The 11,749-nt window shown below is 42.5% G+C and overlaps 1 pseudogene; it reads right to left on the reverse strand.

Annotated features, from left to right (window-relative positions):
• Positions 1-3,176: 3,176 nt before the first annotated feature.
• On the reverse strand, positions 3,177-3,276 carry LOC112427549 (U6 spliceosomal RNA; annotated as a pseudogene).
• Between the last annotated feature and the right edge of the window lie 8,473 nt (positions 3,277-11,749).

Raw genomic sequence — 11,749 nt, forward strand, 5'->3', positions numbered from 1 at the left:
TGTCCTGATAGTGTGCATTCTTGACTGAAATTGTCTGTTCACCTTAGAAAGGATGCTGTCAATTTATTTATTCATAACAATTTTAAAAACACACTGCTGAGAGACAAATAATGCCCTAATTCTGTTCCCAGGCATGGCCTTGATATTTTCTAAATTAAGGTGAACAAATTATATATGCCTAAGGAATTGAACTGCATACATACAGGTTGTTTCTATATCAAGAGAGAGAAAACAGAACTACCAAAAGGAAGTATTGAAATGGAAATTTATTTAGGATTTATATATTTTAGTACTGAAGTTTATTAATATATCATTTTTAGGAAACTTATTCATATTTAAATGTATTAAATTGCTCATTTTTATTTTGAAAATTGTGTTCCGCTTTATTCCTGAGGGTACACAGCAAATTTAGGAAATACTCACATTTTGCAACCTGAACAAAGAAAAGTTTGGGTGTTTGCCTGATAGTGTTGCAAGTCAAATTGAACACTTCTAAAAATAATTTTCTTTAAATATCATGTCACATTCTTTATTATAAAGAAAATGATGATAGTACTTTTCAAATTCCTACTTGAAATCTAATTTATTATTTTAAGTGATTTTATTTCATCTCTATGAAAGGGTGCCTCCCATCTTCCTCCCCCTTTAGCCAAGCTTCTGTGTCTTCCCTCCATCCACTCCCAGTGCCTTCCCTCTGAAGATCCGTTAGGACTGCACCAGTCAAATCAGTCCCTCGGTGGCAGCTGTTGCACCTGGCTGCATCTAGTTGGCCATCTTAACATGTGTATTTCCATAACTAATTTTTGTGTGTTGATTTTGTACCCTGCAATTTTGCTGAATTAAAATTAGCTCTAGTAGGTTTATTTATTTCTTTGTTTTTTTGAGACAGGGTCTGGCTCTGTCACCCAGGCTGGAGTACAGTGGTGCAATCTTTGGCTCACTATAACCTCCACCTCGTGGCTCAACTGATCTTCCCACCTCAGCCTTCTGAGTAGCCGGGATGACAGGCGTGAGCCACCACACCTTGCTGGTTTTTGTACTTTTTGTAGAGATGGGGTTTTGCCGTGTTGCCCAGGCTGGTCTCGAACTCTTGGGCTCAAGCAACCTGCCTGCATTACCATCCCAGAGTGTTGGGATTACAGGTGTGAGCCACCATGTCTGGCTAGTAGGTTCATATATGTGTATATGTGTGTGTATGTATTATGTGGAATTTTCTGAATATAGAATCCTGTCATCTGACAAGAGTTTCACTTCTTCCTTTCCAATTAAGATGCTTTTATATCTTTTTCTTGTCTAATTTTCTTGGCTGGAACTTCCAGTACAATGTTGAGTAGTAGTGGTGAAAGTGAGAATCCTTATTTTGTTCCTGTACTTAAGTGGAACACTTTCCATTTTTCACCAATGAATATGTTTGCTATGGATTTTTTCATAAATGCTCTTTATTCTTTTTGAGAAATTCCTTCTATTCCTAGCTGAATGTTTTTATTATGAAAGGGTGTTCAATTTTGTCAACTACTTTCTCTGCATCTATTGAGATGATAATATGTTTTCCCCCTTTGTTTCACTAATGTGGTGCATTACATCAATTGATCTCTTATGTTGAACTCCTCTTGCATTCCTGGGATAAGTCCCACCTGGTCATGGTGTGTAGCACTTTTAGTGAGCTGCTGGCTTTGGTTTGGTAGTATTTCATTCAGTATTTTTGTGTCTATATCCATAAAGGATATTGGTGTGTAGTTTTCCTTTCTTCTCTTCTTTTTTTTATTTTTATTTTTATTTTTTGAGATGGAGTTTAGCTCTTGTTGGCTAGGCTGGAGTGCAACAGTGTAGGGGGAATCAGCCTCCAATGTTTCAACATAGGTTCTTTTCTATTTTCCCTAAGTGTTGGCTGGTCTGAGAAATAAAGGGACAGAGTACAAAAGAGAGAAATTTTAAAACTGGGTGTCTGGGGGAGACATCACGTGTCGGCAGGTTCCGTCATGCCCCCTAAGTTGCAAATCCAGCAAGTTTTTATTATAGATTTCAAAAGGGGAGGGGTGTACAAATAGGGTGTGGGTCACAGAGATCACATACTTCAAGGGCAATAAAATATCACAAGGCAAATGGGGACAGAGTGAGATCACAGGACCAGGGCACAATTAGAATTGCTGATGAAGTTTCATGTCCCACTGGGCATGCATTCTCACTGATAACATCTTATCAGGAGATAGGGTTTGAGAGCAGACAACCTGTCTGACTAAAATTTACTAGGCAGGAATTTCCAAATTCTAATAAGCCTGGGGGCGCTCCAGGAGACTGGGGCTTATTTCATCCCTTATCTGTAACCATAGAAGACAGACACTCCCAGAGTGGCCATTTTAGAGACCTACCCCTGGGAATGCATTCTATTTCTCACAGCTGTTCCTTGCTGAGAAAAGTAATTCAGCGATATTTCTCCTGTTCGCTTTTGTAAGAAAAGAAATATGACTCTGTTCTGTCTGGTCCCGCAGGCAGTCATGCCCAATGGTTATCTCCCTTATTCCCTGAAAATTGCAGCCATCCTGTTCCTTTTGGATGCCCAGATTTCCTATTGTTCAAACATACATGCTCTACAAACAATTTGTGCAGATAACGCAATCATCACAGGATCCTGAGGTGACATACATCCTCAGTTTACGAAGATGATGGGATTAAGATATTAAAGTAAAGACAGGCATAGGAAATTATAAGAGTATTGATTGGGGAAGTGATAAATGTCCATGAAATCTTCACAATTTATGTCCAGAGATTGCAGTAAAGACAGGCATAAGAAATTATGAAACTATTAATTTGGAGAACTAATAAATGTCCATGAAATCTGCACAATTTATGTTCTTCTGCCATGGCTTCAGCCGGTCCCTCCGTTTGAGGTCCCTGACTTCCCGCAACACAATGGCATGATCTTGGTTTACTGCTAACTCCGCCTCCCAGGTTGAAGTGATTCTCCTGCCTCAGCCTCCCAAGTAGCTGGGATTACAGGTGCCTGCCACTATGCCTGGCTAATTTTTGTATTTTAGTAGAGATGGGATTTTACCATGTTGGCCAGGATGGTCTCGATCTTCTGACCTAGTGATCTGCACACCTTGGCCTCCCAAAGTGCTGGGATTACAGGCATGAGGCACCATGCCTGGCCTTTTGTTTATATATATATATATATAATAAATATGAAACACTTCACAAATTTGCATGTCATCCTTGCACAGGGCCCCAGCTAATCTCTGTATTGTTCCAATTTTATTATATGTGCTGACAAAGCAAGCATGAGATCATTCTTTTTTAATGTAAGCATTTAAAGCTATAAACTTCACTGAGTACTCCTGTCACACCATCTCATAAATTTTGGTACCTTGCATTTTATTTTAATTCATCTGAAAGTATTTCATTTTCTCTAGTCATTTCTTCTTTGAGCCACTGGTTGTTTAAGAATGTTGTTTAAATTTCACTTATGTGCAAATTATCCAGGTTTTCCTATTTTTTGGCTTCTAGCTTCATTACACTTTTGTTGGAAAAGACACTGTGTGTGTGTGTGTGTGTGTGTGTGTGTATATACTTTTTCTTTTTTTTTAGACAGAGTCTTGCTCTGTTGTTCAAGGTGGAGTACAGTGGCATGATCTCTGCTCACTGCAACCTCTGCCTCCCAGATTCAAGCGATTCTCCTGGCTCAACCTCCCAAGTACCTGGGATTACAGGCGCCTGCCACCATGCCCAGCTAATTTTTTGTAATTTTTAGTAGAGATGGGGTTTCACCATGTTGGCCAGGCTGGTTTTGAACTCCTGACCACAGGTCATCCACCCACCTTAGCCTCCCAAAGTGCTGGGATTACAGGCATGAGCCACCAAGCCTGTCCTGTTTAGTTTTTTTTGAGACAGGTCCTGCTCTGTCCTGCAGGCTGGGGTGTAGTGGTATGATCTCAGATCACTGCAGCCTCTGCTTCCAGACTCAAGCCATTCTCCTGCCTCAGCCTCCTGAGTAGCTGGGGCTACAGGCATTCACCACCACTACACCAGCTAATTTTTTTTTTTTTTTTTTTGGTAGAGACAGGGTTTCACCATGTTGCCCAGGCTGGTCTTGAACTCCTGGGCTCAAGCGATCTGCCTGTCTCAGCCTCACTAAGCGCTGGGATTACAGCTGTGAAACACCACACCTGGCCCTTTGTATAATTTTTACCTTTTAAAATTTATTGAGAATTGTTTTGTGGCCTAACATGTGATTTATCATGGGGAATGTTCCATATGCACTTGAGAAGAATATATATTCTGCTCTTGTTAGACGGAGATTTTTCTATATGTCTGTTAGGTCTAGTTGGTTTAGTGTGTTGTTCATTTCCTCTAATTCCTTATTGATGTTGTCTAGATGTTCTGTTTGCTATTGAAGGTGGGGTATTGGCTGGGCGCAGTAGGTCAGGCCTGTAATCCCAGCACTTTGGGAGCGTGAGGGGGGCAAACTGCTTGAGCTTGGGCATTTGAGACCAGCCTGGGCAACATGACGAAACCCCATCTCCACAAAAAGTACACAAATTGGCTGCGTGTGGTGGTGTGTGCCTATATTCCCAGCTACTGGGGAGGCTGAGGTTGGAGAATTGCTTGAGTCTGGGAGGCAGAGGTTGCAGTGAGCTGTGATAGAGCCACCGCACTCCAGCCTGTATTGAAGTCTCCATTATTGTAAAACTATTTCTTCCTTCAATTTTGTTAGTTTGCTTGTGCATTTTGGAGCCCTTTTTTTCTTTTTTTGGTTCATATGTATGTATAATTGTTACAGCTTCTCATGATTTGACTCTCTTACCAACATAAAATGTTTTTCTGTAACATTTTTTGGCTTAAAATCTATTTTGTCTGGTATTAGTATAGCCACCCTGGCTCTCTTTTGGTTACTATTTGCGTGGATTATCTCCATCTTTTCACTTTCAACCAATTTGTGTCTTTGGGTCTACAGTGAGTATTTTGTAAGTTGCGTATTTGGATCATGTATTACATCATTTAAAAAAAAAATCAGTTCTGCCGATCTTTCCGTTGGTGAGATTATTTACATTTAAAGTGATTACTGAAACAAAAAGTTACTTGACCAAGCACGGTGGCTCCTGCCTGGAGATGAGGCTGCAGTGAGCCATGATCGCACCTCTGCTCTTCAGCCTGGGAACAGAGTGAGAAAGACTCAAAAACAAAAAACAAAAACGTATTTATGGTTGGACTCACGCCTGTAATTCTATCACTTTGGGATGCTGAGGTGGGCAGATTGCTTAGGCCAGGAGTTTGAGACCAGCCTGGGCAACATAGCAAGACTCCCGTCTCTACAAAAAAAATACAAAAATAAGCTGTGCATGGTGGTGCACACCTGTGGTTCCAGCTACTCAGGAGGCTGAGGTGGGTGGATCAGCTGAGCCTGCAGAAGTCAAGGTTGTAGTGAGCTGATTGTGCCACTGCTCTCCAGCCTGGGCAACAGAGCCAGACCCTGTCTCAAAAAAAAACCCAAAACAGGCTGAGTGCGGTGGCTCACGCCTGTACCTGGCACTTTGGGAGGCCAAGGCAGGAGGACCACTTGAGGTCAGGAACCCGAGACTAGCCTGGCCAATGTTGTGAAATCCCATCTCCACTAAAAATACAAAAAACTGCCTGGCTGTGGTGGCGGGCGCCTGCAATCCCAGCTACTCAGGAGGCTGAGAATCACTTGAACCTGGGAGGCAAAGGCTGCAGTGAGCTGAGAATGAAACACTGTGCTCCAGCCTGAGTGACAGAGCAAGACTCTGTCTCAAACCAACCCCAAAAAAGAAAAACAGGAAAACCTACACACCAACAAACTTACTTACGTCAACACGCTGTTTAGTTTCTACATAAAGTGTTTTGCTCCTCAATACCTTCTTTTGTGCTTGGTTAATGATTTATCCTGTAATAGTTTGAACCTTTCTTAAATCCTTTTCTGTATATTTTAAAAGGTATTTTTTTAGTGGGTACTATGAAGATTTCATTTAACATGCTGAGTTCGAAGTCCAGTCCAGACTGATACCAACTCAGCTTTAATAGCATACATTAACTCTGCTCCTTTCTCTGTCCCCTACCCATATTGTTACAAATTATGTCTTTAAACAATTAGTGCCTATGACCATAGATCTGTATTATTTTAAGCATGTTTTTTAAATCATAAAGGAGAAAGAGGAATAACATACCCAAAATACAATCATACTAGCTTTTATATTTAGCTACATAGTTGCCTTTACCAGTGATCTTTACTTCTTCATATAGCTCTGAGTTACTATCTTGTATCCTTTCATTTAGCCTGAAGGACTCACGTAAGCTTTTTTTTTTTTTTTTTTTTTTTGTGAGCCCAAGTCTTGCTCTGTGGCCCAGGCTGGAGTGCAGTGGCGTAATCTCTGCTCACTGCAACCTCTGCCGCCCGGGTTCAAGTGATTCTCCTGCCTCAGCCTCCCACGTAGCTGGGATTTCAGGCGCATGCCATCACACACAACTAATTTTTGTATTTTTTGTAGAGATGGGGTTTCACCATATTAGCCAGGCTGGTCTCGAACTCCTGACCTCAGGTGATCCACCCACATCGGCCCCCCAAAGTGCTGGGATTACAGGCATGAGCCACTGCACCTGTCCAAGAACTCTTCATTTATTATTTTTGTTTAGTGACAGGTTCTTGCTCTGTCAACCAGGCTGGAGTGCAGTGGTGTGATCATAGCTCACTATAACCTCCAACTTCTGGTCTCAAGTGATCCTCCTGTCTCAGCCTCATGAGTAGTTAGAACTACAGATGCACACCACCATGCCCAGTTAATTTTTTAAATTTATATTTTGTAGAGACGGGGTCTCACTATGTTGTCCAGGCTAGTCTTAAATTGCTGGCTGCAAGCAATCTTCCTGCCTCAGCCTCCTAAGCGGCTAGGACAACAGGCCTGAACCACCCTGTCTGGCTAATTACTTTTATTTTGTAAAGATGGGGTCCCCTTATGTCACCCAGGCTGGTTGTGGACTCCTGGCCTCAGGTGATCCTACTTCAGCCTCCCAAAGTGCTGAAATTACAGGCGTGAACCACCATGCTGAGCTCCCCCAACACTTCTATTTATTTATTTATTTATTTATTTATTTATTTATTTATTTAGAGATGGAGTATTGCTCTGTCGTCCAGGCTGGAGTGCAGTGGCGCCATCTCGGCTCACTGCAACTCCTGCCTCCCGGACTCAGCGACTTTCGTGCCTCAGCCTCAGTCAGCTGGGACTACAGGGGCACGCCACCACGTCTAGGTAATTTTTTTGTATTTTTAGTAGAAATAGGGTTTCACCATATTGGCCAGGCTGGTCTCAAACTCCTGACCTCAGGTGATCCACCTGCCTTGGCCTCCCAAAGTGCTGAGATTACAGGCATGAGCCACCATGCCCGGCCCCAGCTCCACTTTTGCATTCTATTTTGTTTTCTTCCCTGAAAGTAATATGGGGAGACTTTAGCATTCTTTGTAACAGAAGTTTACTAATGATAAACTCCCCTGACTTTTCTGGGAATGTCTTAATGTTTCCTTCATTTTTAGAGGTTATTTTTTGCCAGATATAGGATTCTTGGTTGATTTTTTCCTGTCAGTATTTTTAATATATCACCTATTGGTGGGAGAGAGGGGAAGAAGTATCCTACTGCCTTCTGTGCTCTGTGATTTCTGATAAGCAACTGTTAATCTTACTGAAGATCCCTTGTACAGGATGAATCACTTATCTCTTGGGGTGTTTCTGTCTTTAACTTTCTACAATTTGATTATAATGTGTCTCAGTGTGGATCTCTTTGAGTTTACCCTGATTTGAATTTGTTGAGCATCTTGAATGTGTAGATTCACAACTCCCATCAACTGTGGGATATTTTTGGTCACTATTTTTTTTTTTTTTTTTTGAGACCAAGTCTCGCTCTGTTGTCCAGGCAGGAGTGCAGTGGTGTGATCTCGGCTCACTGCAAGGATTGGGGTAAACCCATTCTCCTGCCTCAGCCTCCCCAGTAGCTGGGACTACAGGCGCCCACCACCTCCCCCAGCTGATAATTTTTTGTATTTTTAGTAGAGATGGGGTTTCACTGCGTTAGCCAGGATGGTATCAATCTCCTGACCTCTTGATCTGCCTACCTCGGCCTCCCAAAGTGCTGGGATTATAGACGTGAGCCACCGTGCCCGGCCTGGTCACTATTTCTTAAAAAAATCTTTATAGGCCAGGCACAGTGGCTCACACCTGTAATCCTAGCACTTTAGGAGGCCAAGGTGGGCGGATTGCTTGAGCCTGGGAGTTCAAGACTGGCCTGGGCAACATGGCAAGACCTTATCTCTCCAAAAATACAGAAATTAGCTGTGCTTGGTGGTGGTATGTGCCTATAGTCCCAGCTACTTGGGAGGCTGAAGGGCGAGGATTGCTTGAGCCTAGGAGGTAAAGGCTGCACTTAGCCATGAGCGGTGAGATCACACCAGTGCACTCCAGCCTGGACATCTGAGCGAGACCGTCCCAAAAGAAAAAAAAAAACAAAAAAAACAAAAAAAAACAAGGATATATCTGCATGACTATGGATTAGGCAATGGTTTCTTACATACAACCTAAAGCACACCAACCAAAAGAAAAATAAATTATGCTTTCTCAAGATTAAAAAGGAGACTATCAAGAAAGTGCAAAGACAACTAACAGATTGAGAGAAAATATTTGCAAATTATATACATGTTAAAGGTCAATTATCTAGAAGATATATATTTCAAAAATTCATTTAGAGATAGGGTCTTCCTATGTTGCCTAGGCTAGTGTTGAACTTCTGGGCTCAAGTGATCCTCCTGCCTCAGCCTTCTGAGTAGCTGGAACCATAGGCTTATACCACCACAACTGGATGTGGAATATGTAAAGAACACTTACTACTCAATAATACAGATAAAACCCAATTTAAAAATGAGCAAAGGCTTTAAATAGAATAAAAAGGAGACATTTAAGATTGTTGAAAGTGGTTGCTTCTGGGCAGTGGAAAATGGTGAGGCAGGTGGTGTCTGGATTGGAGGGGACGAGCTATTGTGAACAATAAACCTTGTATCACTATTTGGCTCTCTGGATCACAGTTCACAACAAGGGACGAATTTGCTCCACAAGGGACATTTGGCAATCTGAATATATTTGTCATTGTTATAACCGAGGGGTTATAACATCTAATGTGTAGAGGCCAGGGATATTACTGACATCTCTCTGACATCTAATGTGTAGAGGCCAGGGATATTACTAAACATCCTACAAGGCAGAGAGAGCCTAAAAGGCAGACATAGCCTAAAATGTCAATAGTGCTGAGGTGAAAAACTGTCTAAAGTATGTTTGAGGCTGGGTGCGGTGGCTCATGCCTTTAATACCAACACTTTGGGAGGCTGAGGCAGGTGGATCACCTGAAGTCAGGAGTTTGAGACCAGCCTGGCCAACATGGTGAAACCCTGTCTCTACTAATAATACAAAAATAAGCCGGCAGGGTGTGGTGTCTCACGCCTGTAATCCCAGGGGGATAACAAGGTCAGGAGATCGAGACCATCCTGGCTAACAAGGTGAAACTCCGTCTGTACTAAAAACACAAAAAATTAGCCGGGCGTAGTGGCAGGCACCTGTAGTCCCAGCTACTCGGGAGGCTGAGGCAGGAGAATGGCGTGAACCTGGGAGGCGGAGCTTGTGGTGAGCCCAGATCATGCCACTGCACTCCAGCCTGAGCGACAGATTGAGACTCCGTCTCAAAAAAAAAAAAAAAAAAAAAAAAAGCCGGGCATGGTGGTGCATGCCTGTAATCCCAGCTACACGGGAGGTAGAGGCAGAATTGCTTGAACCTGGAAGGTGGAGGTGGCAGTGAGCCAAGATTGTGCCACTGCACTCCAGCCTGGGTGACAGACTGAGATTTCATCTCAAAATAAATACATAAATGAAGTATGTTTTGATAAAAATACAAACGCAAGTCAATAACAGTTATGTTAAAAAAAAAATCATAAAAACAATCTTTTGTACAATATCCACAGGTGTAGTTTTCTTTTTTTTTTTTTTGAGATGGAGTTTCACTCTTGTTGCCCAGGCTGGAGTGCAATGGCGCAATCTCAGCTCATTGCAACCTCCACCTCTTGGGTTCAAGCGATTCTCCTGCTTCAGCCTCCTGAGTAGCTGGGATTACAGGCATGCACCACCACGCCCAGCAAATTTTGTATATTTTTTAGTAGAGACGGGGTTTCTCCATGTTGTTGAGGTTGGTCTCGAACTCACAACTTCAGGTGATACGCCCGCCTTGGCCTCCCAAAGTGCTGGGATTACAGGTGCGAGCCACCGCGTCCAACCCCCAGATGTAGTTTTCTTCATGTGCCACGCTTTGACTACCTTAACAAACAGCAGGGCTGGGAAAGCCTGCCAGGGATGTTTAGAGAATATGGAATTCACTTGCTTGTAAGTTAAGATGCCAGGCTTTTTTTAAAAAAAGTAAATCAGTTCTTTGGCTAGAATCATAGATTTTAAAAAAAAAGGAAAAATAAATTAAAAAGTAATTACCAATTCTACTGGTTAAGGTGAAAGAAGCACTGAAAAATCATGCCTTTACTTTTCATCTCCTTAATCAGGGTAATTAGAATACACTCTGGTGTAGAGGTTCATAAAGCAACAGTTAAGTCTTCTTTAGGTGCTATATAAGTCATCTATGGCTATTTCAGAAGTAACTTGATTATCATGTGTGAGTTTTGAAAATAACTGTAAATAGGCTGGGCAGAATGGCTCATGCCTATAATCCCAGCACTTTGGGAGGCTGAGGTTGGTGGATCACCTGAGGTCAGGAGTTCAAGACTGGCCTGGCCAATGTGGTGAAACCTCATGTCTACTAAAAATGCAAGAAAATTAGTTGGGCGTGGTGGCACGTACCTGCAGTCCCAGGTGCTTGGGAGGCTGAGGCACCAGAATTGCTTGAACCCAGGGGGCGGAGGTTTCAGTGAGCTGAGATCATGCCACTGCACTCCAGCCTCGGTGACAAAGCGACACTCCGTCTCAAAAAAAAAAAAAGAAAATTTCTGTCAAGGCAAAAAGAGTAATTGACTAGATTTTTTAAAACTAAAACATTCAGGAGTCAGGAGTCAAAATTACTGACACGAATGCTCTCATCTTCATATAGCTAGCACAGGCAATTTAGTTTTTTAATATTACTATCAAGAATACTCCTCAACATTAATCTTTAAAAAATTACTATTGGCCAGGCATGCCGGTAACCCTAGTACTTTGGGAGGCCAAGGCGGGAAGATAACTTGGGCTCAAGAGTGTGAGACCAGTCTGGGCAACATAGGGAGACCTCGTGTCAACAAAAAATAAAAACAATTAGCCCGGTGTAGTACTCATACCTGTGGTCCTAGCTACTCAGGAGGCTGAGGCAGGAGAACTGCTTGAGCCCAGGAGGTAGAGGATGCAGTGAGCCGTGACTGTACCACTGCACTCCAGCCTGGGTGACAGAGCAAGACACTGTCTCAAAAAACAAAAACCACCCCCACTAACAAAAAAAAATCAGTATTTCCAATATATAGTCAAAGGCCACCACTAAGACTTATCCCACATTCACATGACTTGAATCTGCTGCCCCACTCATTGTTATTCGAACATTCTGGAACTGGTTTTTGTATCACTTTTCCCCTTACACATTTTAGTAGCCCACCTAGAGTGCAGATACACTCCACGATGCTGGGGAAGGGCTCACTATGCCCATGTACTGGGGGCCTGTTTATCTGACTGACCCGATG

The sequence above is a fragment of the Macaca nemestrina genome, chromosome 9 (assembly GCF_043159975.1).
Source record: "Macaca nemestrina isolate mMacNem1 chromosome 9, mMacNem.hap1, whole genome shotgun sequence".
NCBI classification, from domain to species: domain Eukaryota; kingdom Metazoa; phylum Chordata; class Mammalia; order Primates; family Cercopithecidae; genus Macaca; species Macaca nemestrina.